Below are 19,913 nucleotides of genomic sequence, written 5' to 3' on the forward strand. Positions count from 1 at the left end.
GGTGGTTCGAAAAATTCCGATCAGGCGACATGACCCTCCAAAGTGAACCTCGTGGACACCCAGGACCATCGATCGACAACGACGAGTTGCGTTTGATAGTGGAATCTGATTCCCGATCATCGATTCGTGACATTGCAGAGAAAATAGGCGTACACTATTCGACAGTATCTCGGCACTTACAACAGCTCGGAAAGGTGAAGAAGCTTGATAAGTGGGTTCCGCATGAACTCAACGAGCAAAACATGGCGCTGCGAATGGAAATGTCCAGTTCTCTACTCAACCGCAACAGGAACAATCCCTTTTTGCGCAGAATAGTGACATGCGATGAAAAGTCGATATTGTACGACAACCGTCGCAGATCAGCGCAATGGCTAGATGCCGATCAGCCTCCACAACACATGCCAAAACCGAGCCTTCACCCGAAGAAGGTAATGGTAACTGTTTGGTGGTCTGCATCTGGAATTATTCATTATTCGTTTTTGGAGCGTGGTGAAACAATTAATGCAGAGAAATATTGTGCCCAACTTGATGAAATGCACGAGAAATTACGTGTTCAGCGGCCTAGATTGGTCAACAGAGATGGAGTGATACTGCTCCATGATAACGCCCGACCTCATGTTTCCAGAATGACGGTCCAAAAATTAAATGAATTACGATATGAGACTCTTCCTCATCCACCATATTCACCCGACCTCTCGCCAACCGACTACCACTTTTTTAAGCATTTGGATCACTTTTTGGCGGGGAAACAATTCAGCAATGAAGTAGCTGTCAAAAGTGCCTTTGAAGAATTTCTTAGCTCTAGAAACCCAGCCTTTAACGAAACTGGAATAAATGCCCTTGTATCTCGTTGGGAGAAGTGCATTGAAGCTGCTAGTTCTTATTTTGACTAATAAAATTAATTTTCATAAAAGTTATAGTTTTTTGAAATTTTACTCAAATATCCGACATTTCATTTGCAACAACCTAATAATTTAGATCAGTCATACTGATGTGGGAATAAGAGAAGAATATTTGGGGAAGGACAAAAACAAACTTGCATAAAATCAAAATAGAATTAATATTGGCATTTTTTTATTCCTTCTCTTTTAGAAAACTGAAGAGATTGAAACTTCAGTGGAGTTGACCTTAGTTGATTTGAGTCTACACAAATATTTTGTTTTAAGATGTGATTTGATTTTAAGTCTTGATGGTGGACTGCACTGGTCGAGGAATGATTAATTTGCTTCGTTTAATTTTATGCCTGACTTTCATACCTACATCATGTGATGCGGTTTTCGATTTTTATTAGTAGCACATCAAAACCCTAATGAATTATAAATCTAAGCCTTGATGTAGAAGTATGTATTTCAACTATGGTTAGAATGCAGTTTTCTAATGTTGATTGGCGGATTCAACGTAATAAAATGTTATTTTTAAAAGCCCCAGTAAAATAAGAGTTTTAGAGAGCTCAAGTCTCCCTAATCGATTATTACTCGACGTAGTATAGTCTCAAAAGTAAAATCCAAAAAAAAATATCGTTTACGAAAAATGATGCTTTAATAAATACCAAAGGCCTTGTCCCAGGATTTTTCATGTTGATATAATTCATATCCTTGCCGTGTTATCCTTTCCATATAAGCTGAGTTCTGGTGATGAGAAAGCATACTTACCTGGCATAGGGGTTACCGTGATCATTAAGGCGGTTCCCCCGGATCGAGGCTTGGCCATTGCACTTGGGTCGAGTTGACCTCCGCGATTATCCCTAATGCGGATAACTCGTGTGTGCAATTTTTGGTAGCCGGGAATGGCGTTCGCGCCGTCCCGACATAAATAATTCCTAAAAAAAATTAGAAGTTGTAGTACGATTTAATTTAGTTCTTGTTAAAATTCTCTGTAACGGGGACTAATTAATCTGCTGCCACTTAATTTTATTGCTAAATTTCAGGAGGAAGGATAAGAAGTGCATGACTATGCCGAGCGCGGTTGCAAATAATACTCACATTAACCCCCCACATTAATAAAAGATATAGTAAATAGTAAAACTGGGTTGATTCTGCAATTTCAGGAACAACTCTACGCTTTCCACCGCGGGTCTGGTATTTTCCCTCTACAGTCCTGACACTAACGTATCGTCGATACAATTTACAAGTCTAGAAGTCTTAGGTGGAAATATTGTCACTGATCCCAAAGCTATGCGGGTAAAGCGGAGGTTTCCAACTCATGATAGGACTCAATAATCAAACGTCGGTCCCTATAGCCAAACCAGTGCTATGTATGAATATTTCAAATAAAGACTATTTATGGAGTCCCCCCAAAATCGGGATATTCCACATACTTTCTTTCTTTATTTTTACACCAAACTTCGATCACCTTCAAAGTATATTCGCCATTGACAACAACGTACTTCCCGAACAATCCGCTCATTGTTCAAAACAGTTTAAATCAACTTATCGGAATGCTCTTTATGGCTTCTAGCGATTTTGGTTTTATCTCCTTCACAGTGGCAAAACGCTTTCTTCTTATGTCCCTTCTAAGTCTGCGGAACAAAAATAAATCACATTTATCTTATAACTACTCTCCCTCAATCTCTTTAAAACTTCCAGATATAACTTTTGGTTGACAACTTGACCCGGGAGAACGAACCCCGCGTGAACAACACCTGTGCAATCGAAGAAATAAATGAGCATTATCTTGATATTTAACTACACTTGGTGTCTTCGATTGGCTTGATTGTTCCTTTGTTTTGGAATGGTATCCACAGCCTAAAAATTCATCACCCTTTGGGGAAAAAATCAGGATCTTCTTTGGTTGACCTTACACAATCAATATTTTATCAGTCTGGCGTTATTCTGAATGACTAAATCATGGCAAACTGACGATTCTGAAGTCCACGTTCCCTTTGCTCGACTGTACGAAGGCAAGGGGTAAATTTGCCTGCAACCCTCATGTGTAAATCTTCCAACAAAGTCCCCTGATTTGGACTCCATGAAATTCCAGACATGGTTTGGCAAGCGTCTTCACGATCAATGCCATTGATTTCTTCGACATTGAGGAGTGTCCTGCACGGGGTTTCTCTTCAACTAGTATTCCTCCCGTTTCAAAACGTAAAAACCACTAGTAGACTCTTGTTATATTTAGGGCAGCATTCCTATAAGAAGTCTTAAACATTAACAATAGTTTTCGTGGGTGATTTCTCTCATAGGAAATTAAATTTCACAGTCGTGCCTTGCTCTCGACAATCTGGCACCACGTTTTCGGCGAATCAGAAAAAGTTGTTTTAGTAAAAAAAAAAACTATGACAGGCATATCGATGCACTCACAGCGAGACAATTTCGCACATTGACTTGGATGGCGGGACTGTAACGTAAACCTGATCCCTCCGCACCGCCGTCCTATTCCTATTACTTTTTGGTTCCCCCTTGTAGACAAGCTTCATTATTATTCTGCTTTCCCGCTAAGAGGATGAACAGGGTTCTCGTCAATTTTTGGAGCAAAGTATTTTTCTCCGAATGGAAAGGGCAATTGCTAGCGATGAATTTGCGTTTTTTAAGTGTTAGAATTATTGGTCCATTTTCCCTTGAAGAGGAAAATATTCTTTCGATCGACAGGAAGAAGTATTGTATTTATCTCACTTCTTTCTAGATCGAGGTTACTCTCGTATATATATTATTGGATTTCTCCATATACTTCATAAATTACCCAACCCCAAGCATTCTCAATTATGGTCCGAAGTGTGTGGAATAGCCCGCTGTATGCTCTTTGATTTTCTATAATATAAATGTTATTTTCGACCATTTTTCCAGATCACCAGTCCAATCCAAGAAAGAATTTCATTTATTTCATTCTTCTTGATTGTCCCTAACACATATCTATATATGTATGTACCATATCAAAAATGTCTGACGACTGGCAAAGAGACATTATCTGTCTCATACATAAAAAGGGAGCAGCAATTTTAGAGGTATCAAGTTGCTGAGTACCATTTATAAGATATTCTCCGCTATCTTGCTAGGCCGGATAGACCCATAGGCCCAGAACATCATTGGCCCATACCAAAGAGCCTTCACTCCAGACAAATCAGCAACAGATCAGATTTTCTCTATGCCGCAAGCGATGGAATATGGATACCAGTTGCACCATCTATTCATCAACTGTAAAGACGCCTATGATAGCATAGCCAGGGTAAACCTGTACACGGCCATGAGAGAATTCGGTATACCGAAGAAATTGATAAGACTGACTAGGTTGACCCTGACCAATGTGCGAGGTCAGATAAAAGCAGCAGGATCACTCTCAAGACCATTCGACATCAAGAAGGGGTCTACGACAAAGGGATGCCCTATCATGCGTCCTCTTTAATCTGTCCCTCGAGAAAGTGATCCGTGATGCTCAGGTAAGTGCAAGAGGTACGATCTGCTTTAAGACCACCCAACTACTGTCCTATGCTGACGATATCAACATCATGGGAAGAAGGACCCGAGACGTACAAACTGCCTTCATCCAGATCGAGCAGGCGGCGCGAAATCTTGGGCTGCATATCAATGAAAGCAAGACAAAGTATATGGCGGCAACGTCAGCACCAAAAACCAACCAACCAACAACATCAAACCGCTGATCAAACGGGAAGAATAAAGATGGGAGACTACAACTTTGAGACCGTTGATAATTTCTCCTATCTAGGGTCGAAAATCACAATCGATAACAGCTACGACGATGAAATCCGCGCACGATTGTTGGTAGCCAACAGAGCCTATTTCAGCTTCCAAAGACTGTTCCGCTCGAAACGTCTCACCATAGGATCAAAGCTCTTACTGTACAAGACTATGATCTTGTCAGTCCTTGTGTATTCCTCGGAGACTTGGGTTCTTAACAAGAAAAATTGCGAACTCTTGACCGCGTTCGAGAGAAGAATCCTTCCAAGAATTTTCGGCTCCCTACATGAGGATGGACGTTTCCGTAGTCTATATAACGACGACGTGTGGATGGGGATGGATTGCATTTATCTCACTTCTTTCTAGATTGAGGTTACCTACCTCTTTCCCGGTTTCGATAGCATATTTTTTCAATCTTTCTCGTATCATATTATTGGCCCTCTCCGTATACTTCATAAATTACCTAACCCCAAGCATTTTCAACCAACATTCGAAGTGTATAAAATGGCTCGCTGGGTGCACTTTGATTTTCTACAAATGTCTTTTCGACCTTTCCATCTTTTCGGATTACCTTTAAGTCGAGGAAAAAATTTCATCTAATTCAGTCTTTTTAATTGTCGCTAACACATCATTTATGGTATGTATGTACCTTATCCAATTTCCATTAATAATTCATACAGGACTGCCTCGGGTGGGTTGCCTATTGTTGTCCGGATGTCTTCTTTTTAGAACTGAAGTAGGACTCGTTCATGCATATTGTTGCTAGTGTTTGTATAATTTGGATTTCTTTCGGTTATCAGTAGAATTCTTACAGGTGTCAATCCATTCCTCAAAGCGATACAGGGCACAATTCATTAGCACGCTCGGGAGCATTGCTTTTATGCTATCGAAGGACACCATCATTTTATCATCTTGTAACCTTCCGGCAATGATAAATACTTCGATGAACTCCTCGGTTAAAGAAATTTCCGAAGGACGAAATTCCATTCAACCTAATTTTAGGATTGTCCCTCTTATATGTATTTATATGTTTTATTTCATATATTTTAAATAGAATAATATTGTCTTTTCTAATTCATGGCTTTCATCAACATGGATTTATCATCCCCGGATCCTTTTTTATTCCAAAAATCAAGGATTCGAGTACTATTTTCCACATGGAAATCTCATGTTTTCCCTAAGCAAAATTTTCCTTGAACAAAATTCATACCCAAGTCGTGTTATCCTTTGCATATAAGCTGAATCCCGATGACCAGAAAGCATACTTACCTGGCACAGGGGTTACCGTGATCATTAAGGCGGTTCCCCCGGAGTGAGGCTTGACCATTGCACCTGGGTTGAGTTGACCTCCGCGATTATCCCTAATGCGGATAACTCGTGTGTGCAATTTTTGGTAGCCGGGAATGGCGTTCGCGCCGTCCCGACATATATAATCCTTAAAGAAAATTTTAGAGCTTGTAGGAAAGCTTAATGTAGGGTTTTCGTTAGTAGCCTGCTAGAGGTCCTGTTGAATATTTCTGTAGCAGGGACTTGTATTAATTAATCTGCTTCAAGTTTTTCCGAATTACTACTGTTAAATTTTACGAGGAGAGATGGGACGTGCATTATTCATCCTAGCTGGGCTCTAAATATGTAATATCTACGTTAGTCATACATTCCTGCCCTTTAAACTGTTGTTGTGATTGATGTTTTCGCTTTTAGGTATATATCATACAATGGACTCACGTTGCCGTTTCAATACAAGCGCCGCATATAAGCTAATTTATAAAGCAAGTCGAAATCCAAATGTCCTCATGGCTTTTAAGGTTTGGTATCTAGGTCCCAAAATACTCGCCATATCGATACCTGTTTGGATAAAGTTAATAATAATATATTGCCATATTCATTTGGGTTTTTAGAAGTTGACTGGGGACCCCCACTTAAGCTTTATCCTAGAATCATCAAATTTTGCAGCAATGAATTCTATATCTACTATAGAGCATAATGCTACCTAGTTTGGTGGAGTTATAATAGGTCAAAGTTGTCACTTTATTGCAAATTCATTGCATTCTAAGATTTTGAATGTCAGTATCATACTAAAGTGAATGGTCTGACAAGCTAAATGCATAAACATTACGAGCTAGGTACAAATGGGACAAATGCCGACTCAAATATATTTGTATAAGCAACACACAAAACCTTTCATATCTGAAGCGTTTAGCTTCCGGTTTCCCGATTTGTTTATGTAAAGATTTTAGGGAGAAAGCGTTCGCAATATGAATCAATAATTAAGTTCATTGAGAGAGGGATTCTCCCCGGACCCGGAAGGGCGTGGAATAGAAAAATTTCAACAAAATTGTATTAATTTTGCAATTCTAGAATGTCCCGTATCATTCTCACCCCGGGTTTGGTGTTTTGCTTTCTGCCGCCCCACTAACGTATCACCGACTTTTTTAGAGTACAAAGATTGGTATCCAAAAAGTATGCACATCTGAACGACTTGGAGAAATATAGAAATTTCATTTTCAACAGGAGCGGACTGTTGTTGCTTAAGCCCGCCATCCACGTTCAGTTTAGCCTGTCAATTATGCCTGAAAACTCTGCATTTGACCGGCGGCCGTAATGTGGATGGGATGAAGTTGGTCTGTCAGTTTTGATTGCTCAAGCGACTGGTGATCGAATACAAAAAGATTTGGCCAATCGGCTAGACATGTTTGTTTAGGCTGTGAGCGAGGATTTCTTGTTTGTTTAGGATGTAAACGAGAATTTTATGGGCATCTTTATCGCTGGCGAACATTGTTGATAAATGCTCGTACGCTTTCCTCGTCCAGAGTTGAACTAAAAATAATTGCGGCTGCCGGTACGTGAATGGTGCTTTCAATTCAACTCGTGGCCCGGTGCATTGCGCGGCTCATCCGGCGAAACTGACAGGTCGGACTGAACGTGGGAAACACTGAACCGGTTGCCGTGGCATAGATAAGATTCAAATTGCTCGCTCGACGATGTCACCGCCTTGTCAGAATTCAAGTTTTAAACCATTATAATTAACAAATGAATGAATGCTTTTTTAATGAATATTGTAATTTGGCAGGTGAAAGTACTATTTCGGCGTAATTTTCTAATGCGGGGAAGACCGCTATAGCCGTACTTTGTATGAATATCTAGAATTATAGACATAGCAGATCAGTATGTCCTGGAAGGGTTGAGAGAAACCTCATACATGCAAAAGGGGTCATGTCAGTATTAAATGAAAACCCTCGATTAGTACTTTCCGAAGCCAGTCTTAATTTTGACATTTGTTGGGAAAATAAGGAGTGTGAGGGGGTCAAAAGTGAACATTTCTCTAACGGAACCATTCTCAGAAACTTCTAAACCGAAAAATCTGAAAAAAAACATGAAGCTGTCTCTATACGGTCTCCAGACCTCAAAATACTTCCCATATCGAAGTCTTCTCAGTTTTTTTTTTCGCTTTTTTTTAGGATTTTTTTGTGAAGAACTGGATAAAGGAACAGATTTAATTTTTGCACCATATATTTATCAATATCTTGAGCACGCGTAGTAATTTTTCCAGCTCGATAGCATAGTTCATTATTGAAATACAGAGCAACTTATACATCCATCTCCAATCTTTTTCATCACCCATCTCCACCTTTTTCTTCTGTCACGCTAGAGGGCGCTGTGATCATTGTAAAGAAAAAATGTGAATGGTATTTTAACGTGCACACCCCTAACCACAGTTCGCAAACTAGGATCATTAAAAAATATTGAAAACTAAATTTTTGGTGCCTTGTTAAGATTTTTTTTGTGAATTTTTTTGTTTTTTAACTACTGAATGGATCGTAATTATCCTAGTTTGTGGACCGTAGAAATATTTTCTGAATAAGTCCTGAAAATTTCAAAGAATTTCGTTGGATAGATAGGGGGCAGATGTATTGTTTAATATCTACTGCTGAAGGGCGAAGAATATAAATGGAAACCCAATAAATAAGTACTACAACACTATTCTCTGGTAAATATGTTTTCTTTCTCTTCTTTTGTGATTATAATGCGTTAAAAGGAACTAACTAACGTTAGGACTTTCTGGAAGCCAACTCAAAATATCAGTCCCTTAGCTTTGTAAGAATGTTAATACCTAAAAGTTCATGATTTTCTATATTACTACACTGGATAAGGTTAACTTATTTTTTTTAAAATCTATTAATTGATAGTAATATTGAACAATATAACTCCTATTTTCGCAGTAAGCACTGGGGCCTAATCGTGCTTGAAAATGAATTTCCGCGAACATACCATATCAACAATTGAAATGAAGTGATTTTTTGGCAGAATTGGTTTATAAATATTCCAATATATAATATAGTAATTATAAACCAAAATATGAATCCCTTAGCTTTCTAAGAATGTTAATACCTAAAAGTTCTGGATTTTTCTATATTACTTACTGGATAACCTATTTTTTAAATCTATTAATTGATGGTACTAATTAGCAATATAACTTACTATTGTCCCAGTAAGCGCTGGGGCCTAATTATGTTTGAAAATGAATTCATAATTTTCAACAATTGAAGCGAAACGATTTTTTGCTAGAATAGGTTTATAACTATTCTGAGTTGTGCTACTGTCTCCGAAGGCAAGGCTCCCCACACTCCGCCTTCTGAAACAATTTCGCACTATTACTATGCTATGGAGGCTACGCTTACCCTGACTGGAAAATTAAGATTTTTTAATAGAACTACAAGCAAAAAACACTAACCGGGTAGGTATCCCGCAATTGCAATTTCAATTTTATTTTGGGAATTATCTATCACTTCTACTTGGAAATGTAAAATGTCAGGAACTTTTCCATTGTGCGTTTCTTTGTCCGCTAGTGTGTGTGTCGAAGGACACGCCATTTTACCATTTTGTAACTTTCCGTTATTGTTCAATCTCTCAACGAATTCTCCGCTTATAAAAATTTAAAGGACGAAATTCACTGGAACCCAATTTTAAAAGGATACTTAAAGACCTGATTCTGCCTCTCTTATATGTATTTATATATGCTTCACTTCATATATGTTAAATTTAGTAATATTGTTTTTCCTAATTCATGGCTTTCATCAACATGGATTTATCATCTCCGAATCCTTTTTCCGAAAATCAAGGATTCAAGTACCATTTTCTACATTGAAATCTCATGTTTTCCCTAAGCAAAATTTTCCTTGAACAAAATTCATACCCTTGCCGTGTTATCCTTTGCATATAAGCTGAATCCTGTTGACGAGAAAGCATACTTACCTGGCACAGGGGTTACCGTGATCATTAAGGCGGTTCCCCCGGAGTGAGGCTTGGCCATTGCACTTGGGTTGAGTTGACCTCCGCGATTATCCCTAATGCGGATAACTCGTGTGTGCAATTTTTGATAGCCGGGAATGGCGTTCGCGCCGTCCCGACATATATAATCCTAAAAGAAAAATTTAGAACTTGTAGGAAAACTTAATGTAGGGTTTTCGTTAGAAGTCTGCTAGAGTTCCTGTTGAAAATTTCTGTATCGGGGACTGGTGTTGATTAATCTGCATCAAGTTTTTCCGGATTACAACTGTTAAATTTTACGAGGAGAGATGGAACGTGCATTACTCATCCTAGCTCGGCTTTAAATATGTAGTATCTACGTTAGTCATACATTCCTTCGTTCCTACCCTTTAAACTGTTGTTGTAATTGACATATCTTGCTCCCAAAATATAAATTGTATCTTGGTCCTAAAATAGAAATTGACTGGGGACTCCCCTTAGGTTTATCCTAGAATCATCAAGTTTTGCAGTAATGAAGGCTATATATACTATAGAGAATTATGCTACCTTGTTTGGTGGAGTTATAATAGATCAAAGTTGTCACTTTTGTGCAAATTCATTGCTCTCTCTATCATACTGAAGTAATTGGTCTGACAAGCTAAATGCACAAATATTACGAGCTAGGTACAAATGGGACAAATGCCCACTCAAATATATTTGTATAAGCAATACACAAAACCTTTCTTATCTGGAGCGTTTAGCTTCCAGTTTACCGACTTGTTTATGTAAAGATTTTAGGAAGAAGGTCCTCGCATTTTGAATCAATAATTAGGTTAATTAAGAGGGGGATTTTCCCCGGACCTGGAATTTCACTGGGGCGTGGAATAGAAAGTAACAAAATTGTATTAATTTTGCAATTTTAGAATGTCCCGTATAATTCTCACCCCGGGTTTGGTGTTTTTTTTTTGCTTTCTGCCGCCCCACTAACGTATCATCGACTTTTAGAATATAAAGTTTGGTATCCAAAAAGTATTCACATCTGAACGATTTTGAGAAATATAGAAACTTCATTTTCAACAGGAGTAGAGTGTTGTTGCTTAAGCCCGTCCACGTTCAGTTCGGCGTGTCAGTTACGTCTGAAGAGTCCGCATTTGAGCGGCGGTGGTAACGTGGATGGGATGTAGTTGATCTGTCCGGTTTGGCTGCCGGATTGGACATCGATGGCGAGCTTTAGTCGAGAATATTGTCGCTGGTGCCGAACTGTGCGGGTAGTGCTGAGATTTTGAACTCGTTGAAGTTCTCAATAATTAAACATCGGCTCCTCTAGCCGGATCAGTAGTTTGTGTGAATATCTCAGAGGAAGATCATTTAGGAATTGCGGCAAGCTTCATTATCGCTTTACTCATCCGCTAGAAAAATGGACGGATTTGACCTCGATTGCAAGAAAACAATTTTTTTTTGTATGAGATGGGGAAATGTATCCGATCAATTAGTGTTTCTTAAGTGTCAAAATCATTGATCTATTTTTCCTTGAAGAGGAGAATAATAATCTTCCGTACGACAAGAATTTAATAAATACAATGCTTAGAGGTTTTTGGTTTCAACAAGACAATATTCATCTTGTTTTTAAGACAATATCTGTCTCTGTCCGTCTGTCTGACACACGTACTTTTCTTAGAAACGGCTACACTGATTGACACGAAATTTGGTGGTCTGTCCGTCTGTCTGTCACACGTACTTTTCTTAGAAACGGTTATACTTATTGACACGAAATTTGGGAGGGTCCTCATATGCAAAAGGGTGGTGTACAATTACACAGAATATAGCCATCTTGGGTATCAAATGAAAGGTCCCGATTAGAACTTTCCAAAGCCAGTCTTAATTTTGACATTTGTTGGAAAGGTAGGGATTGTGGATGTCGAAAGTGATGATTTCTTTAACCGCCCCATTCTCAGAATTTACCAAACGAAAAAATCTAAAAATAAAAATCATGTAGCTGCCTCTGTACAGAGTCCAGCCCTCAAAATATTCTAGATGTGTTGTTTAATATCTACTGCCAAAGGGCGAGGAATATAAATGGAAACCCGATAAATAGATTTTACTAGACTATTCTCGGGGAAATATGTTTTCTTTCTCTTTTTGTGATTATAATGTGTTAAACGGAACTAACACAAAACAATTATTAATTAAATGGTGCCCCACTCATGGGTATAAGTTTTCTGCACAGTGTTGGCACCAATCTAATCAATGTTTTCAGGTATACATATTTTGATACAAGTACGAAGTATCGCGTTTCAAAGCTCTTAACTGATCTCCAACTGCATTCTACCTACGTGGTACTTCAAATAACTCCAAACACTTTCAATTGGATTCATGTTTAGGACCTTGTGGAGGACAGTCTCAAAAATTTTATTTCTATTTTTTTTTAAATCTATTAATTGGTAGTAATAATTAGCAATATAAGTTATTGTCTCAGTAAGCGCTGGGGCCTAATCGTGTTTGAAAACGGAGTGGCTAATTACTTCTCTTGACAAAGTTATTCTAACTCCCGACTCGACCTTTTTTGTGCCCAGGATCTCCCGTCTATCGATACTTTTACAGCAATCTTACTATTGTCAAGTGAGAACATGGCCTGCGTGCAATATCCGCGTAACTCACATTTTCATTGGTCAATGGGATTACGGCAGCTTTTTGTTCAGAACTCAGTCATTGTGTTTTACAAGGCAAAATCATCCGGTATTCACCACTCAATCAACATTACCAATACCAATACCATTACCATTCCCAATTAACAAAAAAAAACACTAAGCAGGCAGATATCCTGCAACTGCAGTTTAAATTTATTTTATTGTGGGAGTTACTCAACACTTCTATTTGGAAATGTAGAATTTCCAGTGTTTTTTGGCTGCTAGTGTATGTCGTCATTTTCTCATCTTATAACCTTCTGCCAATGTTCAATCTTTCGATGAATTCTTCGCTTAAAAGAATTTCTCAAGGACGAAATTCTCTGGAGCCTACTTTTAAAAGGATACTTAAAGGCCTAAATGTCCCCTCTTATATGTACATATTTATATATGTTTTGCCTCATATATATTAAATATACTGATTATTTTTCCTAATTGATGGCTTCCTTCAATATGTATTTATCATCCCCGAATCCCTTTTTTGAAAATCAAGGATTCAGGTACCATTTTCCACATTGAAATCTCATGTTTTCCTCAAGCAAAATTTTCCTTGAATAAAATGCATATCCTTGTCGTGTTATCCTTTGCATATAACCTGAGCCATGATGACGAGAAAGCATACTTACCTGGCACAGGGGTTACCGTGATCATTAAGGCGGTTCCCCCGGAGTGAGGATTGGCCATTGCACTTGGGTTGAGTTGACCTCCGCGATTATCCCTAATGCGGATAACTCGTGTGTGCAATTTTTGGTAGCCGGGAATGGCGTTCGCGCCGTCCCGACATAAATGGTCCTAAACAAACATTAGATTTAAGAAAAGTAGGTGGAAATTTAAAGGGAGTTTTCTAAATTCCTCTATTCTCTGAGAATAGTCCAGGGATTAGATATGATATTGGTGTGTTCCTATTCTATCAATTAGATGTGAGACAAAGCAATGGCCTCTGTCCAGTTCAACTTACTACATTACTGGAAGCTGAAGTCATGTCCAGAAAATCAAAAAAAGACAATTTTTCCAATGTTGAAAAAGATTTTTTATTATCAGTGATTGTTAGTCTGGTGAGGCTAAGACTCACTGAGAAAAGAGAATAACTAGTCCTGGAAGTTTTCAATATATGGTAGATACGAAATCTTTTTCAGTATCTCGGAAAAGTACTTCTATTTTGGTTTTCTATAACCCAGATACACTAGCAGAATCAGCCAAAGCCGCAAGTCACAAACTACATCTAACCAAGTAAGGACAGTTTTTACAGTCATGAAGTAATAGTCAAAAATCCCCAAGAGTCACTTATAAAAGCTAGGAAAATTGTTCCAGTTCCACTGCGGATTAGTTAGTATTTTTTACGTAAGGTAATGTGTCGGGAAAAAGTAGCTACATACTCTTAAAAATTGATATAAAAGAAAATTCAAAAACCGTTTCCTCTTACTTCACTAAAATTATTTATTAAAAGGCAAATATGTATATTTAGGCGACTACTTGTTGCCTTCTTCAGTGCTTAGGTTTGCAAGTTTTTGTTTAAAAATTGAGTTTAACTGAGTTTCTGTGGGCCTACTTTCTCTATTAATCGTACCTTTAATAATAGTTCTGTCGATAATAGCAAAATACTATCTGCTCCATTTAAACTAGAACGCTTTCGTCGTTCATTTAGGTATTTTCCTCATAGAGGAGTGAAAAAAGTGTAGAATTAGAAATTATTCCGCGGAAAAATTGGATAAAAATCATGACGCTCAAAATATATCCTTTCCCGTAATCGATTCCTTCTTAACACCTATGCAATAAATCATAATATAGGGTACGATATTGGAAAGTTCGGTGCAAATCCTATTATTAACAAAATTGATTACATCTTAACCTCCGTATAATAATATATTAAATAAAGTGGTGTCTGATATTAAAAACTGAGCAATATATCTAGAGCTTAATCCAATAAATAAAGTGAATGTGAAAGACAAAAAATTGATTTATTCGTTGAAGCTTCTTTACATTTTCATATCTGAGGAACCAAGGCCAAGATTGTTAATTCCGACTTGTGATTTTTGCAGGATAATTTTACAATTTACAATGCCTTTTTTGCTAGTTATTTCAACAATATCCTTGTAAATATATACTTTCTTATTTCCTATCTTTCATATAACGTCAATTTTTCATCGCTAAGAAGTCCTACTTCATTTTCCACATGAAATTTTCAGTCCTTTCCCTAAGGAAAATTTTCTGTGAATAAAATTCATATCCTTGTCGTGTTCTGTTGTGTTTAAAAGTTGGCTGGCAACGGTGAGAAAGCATACTTACCTGGCGTAGGGGTTACCGTGATCATTAAGGCGGTTCCCCCGGAGCGAGACTTGGCCATTGCACCTGGGTTGAGTTGACCTCCGCGATTATCCCTAATGCGGATAACTCGTGCGTGAAATTTTTGGTAGCCGGGAATGGCGTTCGCGCCGTCCCGACATAGATAATCCTTAAAAGAAATTAGATTTAAGTGTAGTTGGCCGGACCCCTCTTGTGTTTAATTTTGCATGTATGGAATTTAAATTTTGAAAGGGTCTACCGGCTTGGATTGAGGGATCAAGAGATTTTATGCGGATTTAATTGATTTATAATTGTGTGGGCGTTCTGTACCTTACATGCTACCTGTTGCTATAAAACTTTTTATTATGGAAAAAATACTGTCATTGTCGACCATTTCATGGTGCGATATCGGATTGTTTTATTTTATCAAGTTGCATGGTTTTTATCTCTCCGAAGGGTGGGGGAGATGAAAAATGCGGGCCCGCTCCCGTAGGTTCCTATGCTTATTCTCAACTGTACCCAATCCAGTTTAAAATTTATAAAAAGTAATTAGATAGCATTAATTAGGCAACGATTGCTTTGGGAAAAAAATGGTCCCGGCAGTGGCAGAAGTGGCTTTGGTCGTGTTAAGAGCGATTTTGTAAATTCCTTTAATGTTTTCTGATAAGTGTAGTGGTCGATGATTCTGAAGAAGGGATGAAGATAGCACAACTAATTGATTGATGATTGATTCGTTCTACTGAAGCAGCTTTGAAGCTGTTGTTCTTCTTCCTGTGATAAATCTCGATACATATGAAGGAACCATAGTGCCTGGATTGAGCTAGAGCCGAATAGGCAGTAGTAGTACATCAACGTTGTATTCATAGCACTTTTTCAATATGCAGTTGGTGGTTGGACGACCGGTCCTAAAACTGATTAGGTATTCTCGAATGATATTGTCATTATAACCGTTTTGCATTAAACCTTAGAAGCCGCTCAGATCTTATATATGATTTGGTGGATTCGACTAAAGAATACCTAACACATGGATCATTAAGTCCTGGGGCTAACACACATATCGCGCCGCGAATACCATACTATCATGTTTTTCAGGAGAACCAACTGTTAGAAAATACGTGTCGAAATTTCATGGCATTCGGTTTAGTAGTTCTTGAGATATTGGAGGCTAAGTGACGATAGATTTGTGTGTTAATCAAACACTGTTTTGTAATGGGAAAAGTACCGTTCAAGCTGAAAAAGGGTTGAAAAAGTGTTATGCAGAAAAGTGTCCGTCGAAAGTAATCAATTGCTGATGGTATACAAACTTCAGACGTTTTTGAACATCTATAGAAGACGCAGGGTGTGCAGGACACTCGATTGACGTGGTTGCGCCCGAAGTGCTAAAAATGGTTATGTCCGATCGTAGAGCGACGTTGGAGGACATAGATAAGATCCTGAAGATATCAAAGGGCACTACTGTCCAACATTGTGCATGACAATTTAGATATGAAAAAATGTTCTTTCCAGTGGGTTCTGCGTTTGTTCGCAGTGAAGCAAAAACGCGGGATAAAAAGGATTTTTTGCGCCGGTACATAACAATGGATGAAACGGGGATTTATCATTATACTCCAGGGTCAAAAAGAGCGTCAGTCGAATGGAGACGAAAGAGTGAAAGCGGGCTAGAGCAGGAAAGGCATCATATGGCAAAGAAAAAACCGCTGTCTAACCAGGACAATGCGCCGATTCAACTCAATGAAAACGAATTGCTCCCACACATAATTATTGGAGGCTGTCTGACTGCCCATTTGTCTGTCATAGCAATTTATTCGAGAAAGGATAAAGCTATTGTCACAAAATTTGGTGAATGTAGTCTGTGAAGTACTTTGTATGCAGTAGCGCGACATTGGGTTGAGTTGAAAGGGGGGTGGATATTATTTCCTCCAGGACATGATGTGGTACGGTGTTAAAAGAAAAGTCACGGTTTTGAAACTAATCCAAACTTTAGTATTGATTGAAAAGTAGACGAGTTAAAACTCAAAATGTACCCACCGAAAAGTGAAGCGGATCTCGTCCTCAGAAACAATCCCACTGAAAAATCTGGGAAAAGTCATAATGAGAACAGATTATCTATATTAAATCTAATCCTCAAAACGCATCCCATCTCGATAATCTGCTCCAATAAAATCAAAGAACAAGCCTGGAACCGTTTGTCTCATTACTCTGGGCTAGCTTCAAGTCAATAAATTCCTTTCACCAACGAGAGGGGGGCAGAAGAAGGGAACTGTTAGTTCAAGGAACATCTTGCCATCCGGCCCCAATACCGGTTGAGCTCTTTCTTTTTCGCAGCAAGAAAAACTGAAAATAGTTTGCAACCTGGGTTGATCTGTGACCGTTCCGCAACATCTTTCTGACAATATTTTCTGAAGAGAGTTTCCCTTTGAATAAACCTTTTACCGAATCCCACACCACCTTTCACGAAAAAGGTTGTAAAGTACAGTCAGGAGATCGCGCTTTCTCAAACTTGTGGAGGAAAGATATACCTCTTTCTCTTTGAAGCTGGGTAAGGCAAAGTAGTCTCGCCAATAAGTTGTCACTCATTTAGTTTATGTTGCCGTTTTTCATGAACAATTACCTCTCTTGAGTCAGCTCTCTTGTGCTTGTACATGGCTTTACTTTCGTTGGCAAGAATCACTCCCGCGATTACTATCACGGCTGGTTCAGAGATAGTAGGATAAGCAGACCCCATCCGCAAGGCTCTCTACAGTTGTGTAAGGCCGAAACTCCAGCTGCAGCATTGTCCGCTGCTGCTTTGATTGGCACGAAAAAGTTGATTTTTGAATTTACTTATCCGTGGGTTTTGACTCGATAAGGAAAGCAGAGTCGGAATTGTTTTTTTTAATCATTATGACAACTTCAGTTTTCTTCCAGCGTAAGTCCAAAAAATCATGGGGAGTCCATCCATTAGCTTACCCGACGCATCAAAATGCCAAGTCTGCTTTATTCCTGTTTAACAGTGCGTCCGATAACAAGCGAATCTCAATAAGGGTTTGTTATATTGTAAGGTTCGCATAAACCGATGTTTCGGAAACAGCTTGTTTCCTTTCTCAATGCTGAACGTAAAGCACTCCTTATACTTAAATAAATTTTTTATGTTATGTTGTTAAATTATTGAAGGCCTGCCTGGTAACGATCAGGAAATCTAACACGTCTGCCATATTTCGTTGAGTTTGCCACTTCAGGTTGTTGAACGGGAAATTGAACGATTTTTCGGATGTCTCTCTCGGGAGTGGGCGTTGTCACGGGGGCTTCCTGTTGTTGGTCCGAGATAGGGATCTCTTCGATATCGCCATCGCATAAGCAGGCTTGAGCCGATCGATAGATACTGTAACAATATATCCGGGAACTTCAACTTTAAAGAACTCGTACGGATGTTGGAGTATTTTCTTTGCACCATCGTTACGGAGGAAGACATGGCTTGTTGTTGCAAGGTCTTTGAATATGAAGATCTTTTTGCTATCATGTTGACTTCAGCTGACTGCACGTAACATTTGGAAACGCTGCCTCAAATCATTTTCAACATTAGACGGTTATACCTGCTTTTTGTTGAACTGTAAGTTGGAAAATTCGTTTGGGATGCGTAATGATAATAATAATAATAATCGTTGGCGCAACAATCCAATTGGATCAGGGCCTTGAGCGTGTGTTAGAGCACTTTATTCAAGACCGTAACGGCACACTACAGGATAGCCTGCAGGAGGCAATGTGGTCAGCTTACCCTGATTTGACTCAGGTACTCATTCGCAGCTGAGTCGACTGGTGTCCGACGGCAAATCACGATACAAATACCACCGCCACTAGTGAGATTTGAACCGTGACCTTCCGTACGATAACCTTGTGCTCTAATCACTCAGCTATCCGGGGGCGTAATGGCTCACCATTTTTGCTGCAGTTGTACCGAGGTCTTTCTTCCAAGCTGTGCGAATACCTAGTAGTACGACAGACCATGTTTCCGTCCGGCTATTGTAACGTCCCATTGCTGCTTTGCGCTGACGGTGAAAAAGCTCGACCATGTCACTAGCTGCCGGATTGTATACTGTATTTCTGATGTGGGGTGCATCGATCGGGTTGCTGAGTTCTTGAAATACCCTTGATTGAAACTGTCTGTTTTATGCCTAACTTGGAGATCTATGTGTCTTGCTCTGACAACTGTGATGGCTTCTTGATCGGGGATTGGTACTACTTCCGGCTCACGTTGGAAACGCTCCACCATGATCAGGCAATAGCGTTGTCTCTCGCAATATGGCATAACGATAAGATCCAGATGAACATTGTGGAATCTAGATAAAGGTCTCAACTGGTACATGCACATGACGAGTCACTTTTAATCGCGGACAAATATTGCAGCCACGCGCCCTAATTCCTGCAATCCGTTTTGACAGATGGGCAAACATACTCATGTTACCAGTTTAACGGTCGCGTTTGTTCCTGGGTGGGATAAGTAGTGTAAACTGACTGAAAACAGTTTTTCGGCATGGATGAATATTGTGAGGTCGAATTGTATCAGTAGATACATCACACCATACCTTGCAGCTGACCCCCAGAAACTGGAATTGCTTTAGTCAAAGCCCTGTGTTTCGTTGTAGCATTTAGCAGGCCTAGATCGGATACCGGTTGTTGCGCCGTTGATGATGATGATTTTGCACGAAAGTGTTTTATCGCTAGGTACATAGTCAGTAATTTCCGATCGAACTTTCTTGAAAAGAAAGCTAGCAACAATTAATCCACTGTTGGAGGATTGCTACAATCGCGAAGTCAGATGGGTCGCCCAAAATGGCCAAAGGCGGGTCAGATTTTGATTGTGCAAGCAGCGTCGCCTGTCCCAATGCGGTTTTGGAAACTTTAAAAGTTGCGGTAGATTCGCTGGTCCAGTTGATTGGTGAATTTCTTTTAGTTTCGCTGGGTGGTGCCTGTACTGGGCATGAACCTTCTGTAAAAATTCAACATACCCAAGAATACTGTAAGCCCCTTCACGTTGGTTGATTGCGGGTACGATTGGATCGCTTTGACTTTGATTGGCAAGCGACGT

At 39.1% G+C, this 19,913-nt stretch overlaps 5 non-coding genes across 5 annotated transcripts; all 5 read left to right on the top strand.

Annotated features, from left to right (window-relative positions):
* The first annotated feature begins 1,644 nt into the window (after nucleotides 1–1,644).
* LOC119653280 lies at nucleotides 1,645–1,808 on the top strand. Its single transcript, XR_005249676.1, has one exon. It is a non-coding gene; the product is annotated as a U1 spliceosomal RNA (small nuclear RNA).
* Nucleotides 1,809–5,895: 4,087 nt separating this feature from the next.
* On the top strand, nucleotides 5,896–6,059 carry LOC119653278. Its single transcript, XR_005249674.1, has one exon. It is a non-coding gene; the product is annotated as a U1 spliceosomal RNA (small nuclear RNA).
* Nucleotides 6,060–9,879: 3,820 nt separating this feature from the next.
* LOC119653275 lies at nucleotides 9,880–10,043 on the top strand. Its single transcript, XR_005249672.1, has one exon. It is a non-coding gene; the product is annotated as a U1 spliceosomal RNA (small nuclear RNA).
* Nucleotides 10,044–13,183: 3,140 nt separating this feature from the next.
* LOC119653289 lies at nucleotides 13,184–13,347 on the top strand. Its single transcript, XR_005249684.1, has one exon. It is a non-coding gene; the product is annotated as a U1 spliceosomal RNA (small nuclear RNA).
* A 1,496-nt stretch (nucleotides 13,348–14,843) lies between these two features.
* Nucleotides 14,844–15,007, top strand: LOC119653279. The gene has a single exon (XR_005249675.1). It is a non-coding gene; the product is annotated as a U1 spliceosomal RNA (small nuclear RNA).
* The last annotated feature ends 4,906 nt before the right edge of the window (nucleotides 15,008–19,913 follow it).

Source organism: Hermetia illucens, chromosome 3, assembly GCF_905115235.1.
Source record: "Hermetia illucens chromosome 3, iHerIll2.2.curated.20191125, whole genome shotgun sequence".
Lineage (NCBI taxonomy): Eukaryota > Metazoa > Arthropoda > Insecta > Diptera > Stratiomyidae > Hermetia > Hermetia illucens.